Consider the following 13,668-nt stretch of genomic DNA (forward strand, 5'->3'; position numbering starts at 1 on the left):
TCTTGAGTGGATGGACCACAAGACGGGGACTGGGGGAGCGAAGTCCCTCTCACTGCAAGAGACGATCAGGTTCGTGACCACCTGAGGAACTTGAACATACATAAGTCTATGGGACCTGATGAGATGCATCCCAGGGTCCTGAGGGAATTGGCTGATGGACTTGCCAAGCCACTCTCCATGATATTTGAAAAGTCATGGCAGTCAGGTGAAGTCCCTGGTGACTGGAAAAAGGGAAACATTGCACCCATTTTTAAAAAGGGCAGAAAGGATGATCCTGGGAACTACCAACCTATCAGCCTCACCTCTGTGCCTGGGAAGATCATGGAACAGATCCTCCTGGAAGCTATGCTAAGGCACATGGAGGACAGGGAGGTGATTCAAGACAGCCAGCATGGCTTCACCAAGGGCAAGTCCTGCCTGATCAACCTAGTGGCCTTCTATGATGGAGTGGCTAAGTCAGTGGACAAGGGAAGAGCTATAGATGTCATCCATTTGGATTTCTGTAAGGCCTTTGACACAGTCCCCCACAACATCCTTCTCTCTAAATTGGAGAGATATGGATTTGATGGGTGGCCTGTTCGATGGATGAGGCATTGGTTGGATGGTTGCATCCAGAGGGTAGTGGTCAATGGCTCAATGTCCAGATGGAGATCGGTGACAAGTGGCGTCCCTCAGGGGTCCATACTGGGACCAGTGCTGTTTAGTATCTTCATCAATGACATAGTGGGATTGAGTGCACCCTCAGCAATCTTGCAGGTGACACCAAGCTGAGTGTTGCGGTTGACATATCTGAGGGACGGGATGCCATCCAGAGGGACCTGGACAGGCTTGAGAAGTAGGCCCATGAGGTTCAACAAGGCCAAGTGCAAGGTCCTGCACCTGGGTCAGGGCAACCCCCAGTATCAATACTGGCTGGGGGATGAAGGGATTGAGAGCAGCCCTGCTGAGAAGAACTTGGGGTACTGGTGGATGAAAAGCTGGACATGACCCAGCAATGTGCACTTGCAGCCCAGAAAGCCAACTGTGTCCTGGGCTGCATCAAAAGCAGAGTGGCCGGCAGGTCGAGGGAGGTGATTGTCCCCTTTATTCTGCTCTCATGAGACCCCACCTGCATCCAGCTCTGGAGCCCTCAGCACAGGAAAGACATGGACCTGTTGGAGTGAGTCCAGAGGAGGGCCCTGAAAATGATCAGAGGGATGGAACACCTCTCCTGTGAGGAAAGGCTGAGAGAGTTGGGGTTGTTCAGCCTGGAGAAGAGAAGGCTCCAGGGACATCTTACTGCAGCCTTTCAGTACTTAAAGGGAGTTTACAAGGAAGATGGGGACAAACTTTTTAGCAGGGCCTGTTGCAATAGGACAGAGGGTAATGGCTTTAAACTAAAAGAGGGTAGATTTAGACTAGGTATAAAGAAGACATTTTTTACAATGAGTGTGTTGAAATGCTGGAAAAGGTTGCCCAGAGAGGTGGTAGATACCCCATCCCTGGCAGTGTTCAAGGCCAGGTTGGATGGGGCTTTGAGCAACCTGATCTAGTTGAAGATGTCCCTGCTCATTGCAGGGGTGGTGGACTAGATGACCTTTAAAGGTCCCTTCCAGCCCAAACTATTCTATGATTCTGTGATTCTACCCTGGTCTATCCTCTCCACCTATATTTAGATACCTAAATTCAGCAGACATGGGCTCTTTCCAAGGAGCTTTAAGGCCACTTTCTTCTATCCATGCCTGTAGACGGAAAGTGGGCACTACCTATAGGAGGAATGATTCATTAGTCTCCCAAAGTCACAAATAAAGAATATGCCTAATCCATGGGAGGGACTAGATCCCACCCTTGGAGGCAGAACCTGTCTCTTGACATGTGGATCTTCTACATTCTCGTCTACACTCTCTCATAGGAGAGTGTCCATCACACCTGGCGTCGTCAGTTAATAGCAGTGTACACAACCAGTCCCTGATGCTTCTTGTATTTCCAGTGACAAAGTGGCTCTGATATCATGCTTGTCACCTTCATTGGAAGAACTCGCCATCCTTTTGTTGTTGCAAGCACCCTGCTGTTTTTGTTTCTGCCAGTCTCTCGTGCTTTGATCCCCTACCCAGGTGACACTGGAATAACTCAACTCTGCAAGGTGGCTGTGTGTGCCAGACCCAGCAGGTTGGGGTTTAGTTCCAGCAGGCGAGTCCGTGCAGAGAAGCACAGCCATTTTACCATGAATTTCTATACATCTGCAAGTCAAAACAAAAATGAAAATGTCTCACATCCTACAGCAGTGTACTGGTGTACTGAAAAGGGACTTCAGGACTGGACCACATTTAGAAGGCTCATTCTTGGGATGGAGAAACCCAGCTCTTGCTATCTCCTGAGCATCACATCCCCGCTGGACCCCAGCCAAGCTGTCCGAGTGTTTCCTCACTCAGTGCTTGGAGGGCATTTGGGCGAACACCCAACAAACCCAAGATAACGCATCAGGTTTGAGGCAGGAGGCTGGATTACTTTGATTTATTTTCCTCTCAGCAAATGTGATTACAAAATAGGTCAGCCCAACCGTTATGGATTCAGCCTGTTCCCTTGCTGATGCTTCATTTCAGCTTTTTTTACGTGGGTGTTACTGATTACAAGGAACTGACAAAAGCGCGCACCTAAGATTTCTTTTTCTGTCAGCTTAGCTATTTGCAAAGGAAAAAAAATTGCATAGAATGATCTTTTTAAACAGAAAAACAAGCCCTCCTTACAAAGGTGACCTAATTTTTAAAAGAAATAAACAGACAAAACAACAACAAAAACCAGCAAACAAAAGTTTTGTGTGAAAATCTTGGAAATTCATGATTTTCAATCATGCTTTCATATACCATGAGACTTAAACTAGAGATTTAGTGACACATTGCCATGTGCCCAGCATTTTGACTGTTGGCTGAGGAATATCCACGTCCAGCCCAGCTCTAACATCCCCAGAGGGAGCCGTCCTTGAGAGCCTCCCCAGTGGCCACCAGATCTGGGCGGTTCATTGCTCATGAACACACAGAAACACATCAAATACTGATGAAACTGATGCTTTTACCAAAATTGTCCAGAGCAGCAACTGTTTCCAGAGGTGGGAAGGTGAGAACAGGGCTGTCCCATGCACCCACTTGGGGATGGGACCATCCATGCGGGAAGAGCCTCCCTGCAGCATCGGGGCTGGAGCCGGCACTGGCTCTGCCTCCCTTCTCCCTCCTCGGGGGCAGCCGGGGGGACGTGGGAGAGGGGCACCCGCTGCGGTGGCCTTTGCCTCCTTGCACAAGTGACACCTCTGCATTTGCATGTAGGTGAAGTATTTTGGGTCCACGTCAGCTTTTGGCATCCCGAACCTGCTGGTAGCAGCAAGTTCACCACTGAGCTCTGCCTGCATGAAAAAGGCATCCTGGGCTTTTTCAAATCCGCCACCTGCAGCAAAGTGCTGACGAAGAGCTGGCTAAAATTGCAACCAAAGTGTCCCCAGGCCCAGGGCATCCAAAAAGCCCTGGGATCCAGATGTGGATAGGTCTGAACCTACATACTGCAGAACCTTGTCCTCCTCAGGAGGCCGGGTTGCATACAGCCTGCTGCTTTTCCTGAAGCAATTCAGTTCATGCTTGCTTTGAGTAATTAAATCTCTGCTTTTCAATACAGAGCTTTTTACTGGTTGAGGGTGTGGGGGAGAGGTTTTTATTTGCCTGAATATCAGGAAGTGGATGTGTTTTGTAGGTAACATTGAGCTTTATACCAAAATCAGTCCAGAATGATGTTATCTGAGTCCTTTATTTGTAGACTTACCATATGCAATTGGTCTTAACCGGAGCCTGGGCACTCCATGAACACAAGCACGCGTATATGAAAAGCTTCATATACTTATGCATATGTGTGTATTCATCTATGCGCACAGAGGGGGAACATGCTCAGCATTGCTTATTACTTTCTCTCCCATTCAAAGGTTCGCTCAGACCATTAGCAAGACCTGGAGGCTGTTGCCCTCCTCCCGCCGCCCCCGACACTTGCACACACACTCTCACGATTAGCAAACAGCACAATGAGCTGTGCGCTGTGGGTCGGTTGCTCAAATCGTTGTAGAGACACTGCTGGCTATGGAAAAGGGCATCAAAGAAAGCAGGCTGGGCTCACAAACAGCAGATAATTTATTTGCAATGAATAATTCATCTAGCTTTTGCTGTGAAGCTGAATTAAATACAGAGCATTAAGCACACCGAGATCCCCAAATAAAGGGCACTATTCACTCTTAGCACAAAGGAATATTATTTACTATCATTAATTAACTTCCACACAAAGCCACAGCCATTTCTTTAGGTTCTGAGAAGGAGTAAGAGGGGGATGTGAGCACAGAGCTACTATAATTTCCCTTCGGTTTTCTCTCTCTCCACTGACACACACTGGCTGCAGGCTGAGCTTGGCTCACTACGGCATTTTTGGCAACGCCGACCCTGTGCTGGAGCGCAGGCAGGTCGCTCGTTCCAGCAGGGAGGGAGGCACCACCGAACCCACCACCCCCTCGCCCCCATGACCGGGCTGTGCCGGGGGTCCAGCCCACGCAGGACAGTGCCGGGCTCGGGCAGTGATGGCCGTGGGGCAGCGCCCAGGCCTCCCAAGACTGATGCAAAAAGCTGGTAGGTGGTATAAACCGGCATTCCCTGAGCGTGCGCAGCTTAAAGGATTCGGATTGCTCTGAATAAAGCCTAAGGAGGCAGAGATGTGTTTGCCTTTGGGAAATGGGTTAGCAGCCTGGATGCTCCATCTACCTAGTGAGAGTATTTTTTAGCATTTAATGAGCCTGTGTGCTAATTAGTTCTCTAAAGCCTCTCATTTGAAATACCAAGCTTTAGGATAACCAGAAATGCAAATTCTTGGCAATATTGGCAATTATTATTACTGCTGCAGTAATGACTAGAGAGCAGCTCTCTGCAAGCAAAAAGGGAAATACAAGGCTTGTGTCAGGTGGTTAGGGAGCTTGTTTTCAGCAGTTCCATTGTGCTCTTTGCAGGTGGTGTTGTAGATCACAAAAAAGGCTGGGTGGAGATTTTTGGCCAAAATATTTTTCTGATGGAAGACAAGGGTTTAAGTTCTATTGAAACATTTCATAAATACACATAAATTTTGCGTAATTGTTTCTGTTTAAAAAGTGCTGAAGCCCCGTTCCCTTTATCCATGGAAGTCCACATTTTCTTCTGACATTTTAGATGAAAAAAGCAAAATGAAATTCTGTATCAGATCTTGCTTCAATTTATGACATACTTTTAGAAAAGTCAAGAAAAAAGCCAGAAATTCAGTATCTCAGGTTGAATTAAATGTTCCATTTGATTCCATGAGATTTCCTTCAACTTCTCTGTTGGTTGAGAAGGCTTCAAGGCTTTGCAGCCTGAGCGATCTGCTGGGAGGAGGACATGGGGTGGCTGAGCAGGGAACAGAGCCATCAGCGATCACACAGTGCTACACCGGCCAGCCCAGCCTGAATCTGGAGACACACGCTGACAGAGGGCAGGACAGGGGTATATAAAGTGCCTTTTTTAACTGAGAAAATATCTGTCTAAGATATAGCTATAGAAGAAGGCCTGGCTCTCTGCCCTGAGTCCAAGATGGTCAGATAGTCCTCCTGCACTGTGATCTAGACAGCTATCCCACCCTGGATGTCCTACAGCCCCTCATGGCTGAACATCATCTTCCTGATATCTTGTTATTACTCCAGTGTCATCAGGTCTTTCTGCATTTATATTTTCCTGTTGGGATTCACTTCAAGATTGAGACTCCTAATTTCACATGCACGAGGCGTACCAGCTCCCACTGCGGTCAGTAAAGCGTAGACAGCACCTTGGTCAACAGCTAATGGCCTGGAGAGGGGGTTGCCAGGTGAGATATGTTGTGCAAACATCAGTTATTTGAAATGTGCTGAGACAGCGGATGCACCTGCACGGGGCCAGCAGATACCACACAGGGTGTGCAGCGTCCCCGACCCCCTGGGACAGCATCTGGAGACCAAGCAGGGTCTGCCGTCTCCAATGTGGCACTAGACACCTACACTTTGGCAACCAGCTCCTTTCCTGGTGCTTGCTTTAGGGGAATGGAGTCACGCTCTGGACTCCGCTAGCCATGTTGACTGGATGCCCAGCAGCTGCTGTGGGAGCTCAGGACTTAGCTCACATGTGCACACCTGTGTATACACCCCTAAACCTTGGTGGGCACCCAAAGAGCCCGCATCCAGCCCGAATCCCAGCCTGTGATCCCTTTTACCTTAGCATTGTCTGCAAAAGCATCTTCTCAGCACCAATCTCCAAGTGGTCTTAAGGTACAGGGGCAAGCTGGGAAGGACAGATCGCCTGGAGCCCCTTCCAGTGCAGACAGCCACGGGGCCCCCCATCTGCTGGTGACTGCTCTCCAAACGCAGCTGTTTGTCCATGCCATATTTCCCCTGTTCCCTGTAGGCATGCCATGCTGCTTGGCATCAGAACTCAAGATATAGAGTATCTACTGCCTCCTCCACCTCCTTTTACACAGGTGACTCTCAGAGTAAGAAATTAATGAGGGCAGAAGAGACAGACAAGAAGCATTTTTTACAATAGATTTTTCTGAATCAAATCATAATTTTTTTTGAATTTCTATGTTTGAACTGGGCAAAGTTTGAGCAGGAGAGAGAAAGGTTCCTGGCCAGCACGTGTGTGCATGCAGGGCAGGAGAGCTCAGCTGTGTTCACCTGGGGAGACCTGCTCTGCTCACAAAACCATCATTACTCTCCCTCTCAAGGGCATTATGGAGAACTTTTCACCAGAGCAGTGGCTCGGGCTTTATTAATGAGTTCTGTCTAGTCAAATGAACTCTTCCTCCTTAATTAGGCCATTGAGGAAGCGCTTCCACAATGACCATCAGTCTGCGCCCTCAGCAGCCAGTGACGCACCGAACAGCATCTAACAGGGCAAGAAGAGCAAGCCTCTCTCTGCATCAGACAAATTAGCTCAGACAAGGAGAGCGAAGCAAGCTGATCTCGCAATGCTCTAAGACACGAAGGTCAGAGCTCTCCATTCAGCAGCTTGCTTTAGGAATAATTATTGGAGGAGTTGTTCTCATTAACCGTCAGGGACAGATAACCACAGCCCAGCTTGGGATGGGGGATAGCTCATCTCACACTGAGCACACCAGTATGCTGGACTCGTGGTCTTCTCCTGGGGGGGTCTTCAAGCCCCTCCATTGTTCCTGCCACCCCGCAGGCTCCCACCAGGTTCCTGCTCCAGAGCAAGCAGTGTGACGAGTGCCAGCCCCCACCTCGACCCAGCATGCTGGCCTGGGGACACAGGGCACCCGTCCCACCACCCCGCAGAGCTGTAGGGCCTCTCAAGAATGATGTCCGTGGCCCCGATTCATGAGCTGGCTCAAGAAAAAGCTGCCTCGCAGCTGAAGGAGCTGCACGACTGGATCCAGCCCATGTTTTTCTCTAAAGCTGTGTTTACCTTGAAGCAGTTCATTACACAGCTTTGGACTCCAGCATGGCGTGACAAAAACGAACACTTCACCATGCTGTGAGGCTGTGCTCAGACATCGGCGAGGGGGAACTGATGCTAACATGTGGCAGAAATAGGGACGTTGCCTCTTAATACTCCTTCTTGAGATGATGCACTATTCTTCTTTTCTATTTCAGAGCTGCTTTGCTTAGATGTCGTTGGAGGGTGTCAGGAGGGACATTTCCATTGCAAGCTGTACTCAACAGCTCCCCACCTAGGAGTATGTGCTGTTTGGGGAAGGGGAAGGGGAAAGGGAAGGGGAAGGGGAAGGGAGGAAGAGCTGGCACCGTAGCTCATGTGGTATGGCTGTGCCAGAAGCAACAGCCAGCAATGGAGGTACAGCTGCTTACTCCTTTGCCTGCCAGTCTTTGTAACTGCCAAAAGTCTTGTTTTCTAAAAGAAGATCATTCCGGGGGAAGTGTCAAATGCTCCTATAACATGCCCTTAACCAACCGCATCAATCCAATTTATTTACATTTCTCAGATCCTTCCCTCCAAAAGAACCATGCTGGTTTCTGGCTGGAGAGTTAACCAAGGAATCTCTGGCTTTCTCTCTCTCTGCCGTAGGCTAAAGAAAAATTGAGCTGCCATTCTTTCGGCCCATCCCCTCATTAGAGCTCACAAGAGCACGTTTCACCTTCTCAGGGTGGCTGCAGGACTTTCTGTAGCCCGAATAGTTTGTGTGCTCATTAACACCCAGGGAAGAAACTCAGGGGTCCAGGGGCAGCGAGCAAAGAGGGTGGGTGCCCCTGCCCCAGCTCTGCTGATGCTATGGGTGCCAGACTTTCTTAACCCCTTTAAATTTAAACTTGGGCTGACACCAGTCAGCCAACATATGTAGGACAGAGGTGATGTTCATCCATCTAGCAGAGAGGTCCTTCCTAACACGACTCATTATCTGTGGGGACTAGACATTTACAAAAGGGAAAAGACTTTACTGATGATCCTTGCATGTAGGACAAGAGAATAGACCAGAGAGTAATGGTAGGAGAATCTGGGGCTCAGTACAAGATGTGTGCAGTAATTGAGAGGATACAAACTGCAACACGAACAAGACAAAGCTGCTGAAGGTGCCATGCGTTGGAGACCTAAGGAGGACTGTGTGATAACAAGTGCATCTGTAATTTCCACATTCTTCAGACCATCCAGTCATGGCCACCTCAGATTTTCTTCCGAGCGGTCCTGCACCCTTTTTACTGAGAGTCCTGCCTAAAGAAGTGCTGCAAACCAGGGGCCTGCCATCCATGACAGCCTCAGAGACCACGGTGCAGGGACAGGACATTCATGCCTACCGAGGAACAGGCCTTAATGATACAGGAGACTCCCAGTCCTCAGTGATTACTCACAACTCCATAATGATTACTCATTTTGTTTGGGACAATCACACAGGCAGTCCCAATGAAGAGATAGTTATGGCCTTAATGTTTAATGAGTAAACATGCAAAAAATGCATTTTCTTTGGCTGTACCTGCATCAGAGAAAAAACGCAGGCTCATTGCAAGGAGTTTCCAAATGCAGCTGGTGCTTTCTTCTCCCTAATGAACCAGGTCATCTGCACACAGATTGGGTGTCTACTTTATGTCTATTTGTGCCTGAATTTCAAGCTACTAACTGAAGGAGAAGGAAATGGCCCACTCTCCTAAAGCCCGGGTGAGATTTCAGCCATCCAAGAGTTAGTGTGAGCTTGGTGTTTTGGGTTTCCTCTACAGCTGAAGTATCGTTCAGAGGTGCCTCCTCCCACCCTGAGCTGTTCTTCATGGTGAAATGAATGTCTCCTTCTCCAACCCCCCAAAAAGGAGTCTTGACCGCTGATTTAGTCCCACCACCTTCCTGCCAGGTGGATGGAGGTACATCAGAAGGTACTTCCAAGTACAGCCAAGTGTACCATGACACCAAGGCTCCCACACAGTTGGTGCGGACTCAGTTGCCAGAGTCTAATCCAGGACACATGAAGTTAGCCTCTGGTGCTCTCTGTTCACCATACACTGAGCTCGGGTGCCTCCAGAGAGCAATTTAGACCCGCTACGCTAGTTGCTAACCCTTCTCGTTCACTGTGCAGGGAACGAATAGCAAAACACCTCCTTGGGATTCACTCCTCCTACCCCTTAAAGGAAATAGCTGACTTCTGTTGAAAAAGTGAGCGGCTTTTTCAGAGTTACAGGCAACCCTCTGGACTGCAGTAAGCTTAGGTGTGAGAGGACCACCCCTTTCCCCCGGAGCAGGGCATCCCAGCATTCACCCACTCCCAACTTCAGGCACGAGGAAACTGAAGTTCAATCAAGGAGACATCTCCTGAAGTAGGTGTCGTGCCACACAGGAGGCTCAGTGGTTCTCTAGGATTTAGGGGAAATATAGGCGCCTTTAGATGGAATTCAGTTTAAATCTCATTTTAGGTGGAATTTAGAAGGACCAGTTCTAGCCATGATTACCTCTGTTTTACTGTCTGAAGTACACTGAAGGGCAGTCACAAACCCTCTAGACATGACTTAGGTGTGGTGGGGTGAAGTAGGAGGGGGTTTTGCCTTGTACACCCCAGAGGTTGCCTAAAGCCAGAAGCACTGCAGCCCACCCATTGGCAGTGGCAGCCATCGCCAACCACGTAAACCCTGCTTTGAACTACCGAGGTGGCCACTGTGTGCACAGGTGCCCTTTGAACCCCTCAAGCTGCCTAGGGGTGACCTTCTCTCAGTCTTGTAGAGGTAAGAGCAAGGTGTGGGTGGGTGGGGGGAATTTCACAGGGAGAAACCTGGCGTGGAGCAAGGGTCAGGTTTTCTCCTGTTCATCCTTTCTGGCCCCATACAAGAGCCCCATCATCCCACTGCGCTTCTGAGACAGGGAACAAGCAGCGATTTTTAAGAGTAATTGCCTGCAGGAGATATTAATTCTATTTTTATCCTTCCCTGTAACAAAAGCTTTCCAATAATGTCCTCACCCCTCATCAGCATTACCCACTAAATACATTTAAATAACACAATTACTGTGTTATCCTTTTTACTCCCTGCTTGCTGCTTGATATTTGGCCCAATAAATAAATGCCACATTTCTATTTCCAACTCTATCATATTTATATGCTCTCAGGACATCTTCCAAAGATCATTTCCCAGGATAGAAAGAGTCTCTGTTGTGAAGAGGACTGTCCTAACCTGGAAAACAAGAAAGCAGCACACACTCACCTCACCAATCAATTGAAAATGCATGTTGTACAAAACAAGAGATTATGCGTCGGTTTGGGTGGAGCTTCAAATTCCATTTGAACAACAAAGATTAAGTAGAGAGGATGTATTAAGGCACCTAGTTGTGTAGTCCCTGATAAAGCTGGGATTAGTAAATATTTTGAGCATAGAGATCCATCAAATATAAGATGCAAAACCACCCTAAGCCACATCCAGGCACAGCAAACCCTCAGGGAGCAGAAAGATCTGTCATGAAGTATTGGGTTGGACCTAAGCTATCACCCTTCATTAATGCACCCCTCAAAAAAAAAAAAAAAAAGGCTGCTACCAGAGATTACAGGGAAAGAAATGAACCGTAAAGGCTCCTCAGATCACCCCTCATCCTGCATCGCCATTATGGACTTTACCAGACAGAAGGTGTTGGAGGGGCATATGTACGTAGGTGCCTTGGTGGTCACAAGGCTGGCAGCGTGCCCCCGCACCGTCCCTGAGCTGCAGGCTCCCACGATGGGCAGGACAAGGCAGGGCAGTGCAGGCAGGGAGGGGTCACACAGCCCCGGGGGCGAGGTGCACCGTATCAAACTCTCTACGGGTAGACAACCAAAACAGCCCGTGATCCGCAAATGGAGCGGTGAAGAGTCAACCCTTCAGCAGTGGCAAATGGACCTAACTGCAGTGATGCAGCCACAGCCGTGGGGTTTGTACCCTCTGAGGCCCAGCAGAGAAATTCCTTGCCCATGATGAACATGAATCATGGAAAAAATCCTTGGATGCAGAGCCAGGGGTGATTAAAAATGTCTCTAATCCTCCCACTCTAATTTCCTTAATCTCCCAAGACAAATGATAGCATCTGAGTATTTACATAATTCATGCAGACTGACAGGAAAACAGAAAGACCCATCCTCCCACCCAAGATAATAAGTTTTCTCCTCCTTCTTGGTATATCTTGAAAAATGTTGGATAATTACAACCTAGCCAAAAGATATAGCCTTGAAATAACTTAGAACTATCTTTTTTACCACAACCTCTCTGGCCCTCCAGGCACCTCCCACCCATTCCAATCTCATCACCAGAAGCAAGATACCTCTTGTCCAACCAACGCCAAATGGAGACAGACCTTGCCAAAGCACATACGAAACAGGCTGATCCAGCTCTACAATGTGTCCTTATGATAGAGGCACCAAAAGCCACGGGTGACAGTCATGCTCAATCAAAATGCTTTTGTGGAAATTTTTTGGGTGAAAACTAAATGACCATTAGACACCAAAACTGACTAACTGGGAGAGCTGATAAAGACCCAGAAGTATCCAGTTACCCACAAGAGACATGCATTCACAGCACGCCATTTCTGGGTCTCAGCTTCTCATTCTCAAGGAATACAACTACCTTCAAAAGGTAAAAGTTGGAAGAGAAATTCATAATTAATTCAGACACTAAATACCATGGACTCCATGAACATGGCTATTTTTCCAACTGAGTAGTTTCCTAACAATTACTATTTCTCCTTCTCAGCCTTGATCTCTGAAGAGCTTTTTCAGATTTTTTTTTTTCTTTCACTAGGACAACAGTTTTGCCTCCTAGAGCTACGTGTCCCTGTGGCCACTTAGCTCACGTCAGGGCAGGACACACTGGGTTCACATACGTCACACCAGAAGCTCAACACTAAGAATAACCCTGGAACTAACTCTTCAACTAAATCATTGCTCCTGGGAATTATACTTATAAAAAACTGCATAATTTTATAAATTATATTTATAAAAAAGAGCCCACTTTCATAGCCCAAGATCCTCCAAGTTAACCAAGCAGATGGGGACAAAATTACTGACTACAGTTTAGGGTAAATTTTAGATTTATTGGCACTTTGACTCTTCATGAACAAACACCATTTAGAAGCAGCAATCTGATCCACGCTCAGTTGTCACTGGACTTTTTCTCTACGAATTGCCTGAATGTCAACTGACTTTTGCTGGTAGACTTCAGACCAACAGCTCCTTCCTTTAAGCCTATTCTTACTGTTTTCACCTCTAATACTTTTTACCGCTTAACTGCTCAGTCCACCTTGTACCCTTCCAGTCTGCGGGTACCAGCAAGTCCCCACAGTGGCTCATGCCCTCAAAGGCACTGGAGACACCATCCAACCTGTTGCTAAATCTCTCCGTTACCCTACAGACAAGTCAAGGGTTGTCTAGTGGGTGCCTGCTGCGGACTTACAACCACTCTGCCCCCGGAGCTCCAGCCCCAAGAAGCCCTTGGCCAGGAAGATGGGATCCACACCTCAACTTCTTTTTGTTTTACTTGCCATACTTCTTGGGATTTTAGTGGAAAAAAAATGTAATTTTTTTCCCTAAAGATAAGAGAAAAAGTTGAGAAAAAGTCCCATGTGGGCAATACTCCTGATATCATACTTGATTAAAAAAAATGTTAATGACAACTGTTTTATAATGTACCGGGAATTGTTTAAAAGATTAAACCAATGAAGTCTGTGAAAACACACCAAATTTCAATACAATCAATTTCCTCGAAAAATCTGGACAAGTTCTGCAATCAGCTTATCAGATATACTAGATATTTTACACAATAAACTTACCAGATGCACAAAGTTTATGCAGTTGCCTAATCAAGTACGCAGGGGGCTGGAGTAGGTGATCTCTGAAGGTCCCTTCCAACCCAAACTGTTCTGTGATTGTGTGACTTCCCAACTCAATATCCTGGGTTTATAGCCCTGTGTCGTCATTTTGGAAAACAATGTAATCTTAGAAAAGATCTTTCAGAGCCTGTGCTATAGAAAGACTTAAAGACAGTTTCAGTAATTATCAGATTTGGAAAATTTTATGAACAAGCTTACCAGAATTAAATGGTCTCATGTGTAAACCAACAGAATTGATTTTCCGCACATGCCTTTTAAATGAACAGCTTTCACTGAATGAAGAGCTATAGAAAAAGAAAAATATTCAAATTTCACACTTTTTTCAAGTAAAAAAAGA

The sequence above is a fragment of the Aquila chrysaetos genome, chromosome 19, assembly GCF_900496995.4.
Source record: "Aquila chrysaetos chrysaetos chromosome 19, bAquChr1.4, whole genome shotgun sequence".
NCBI lineage: Eukaryota > Metazoa > Chordata > Aves > Accipitriformes > Accipitridae > Aquila > Aquila chrysaetos.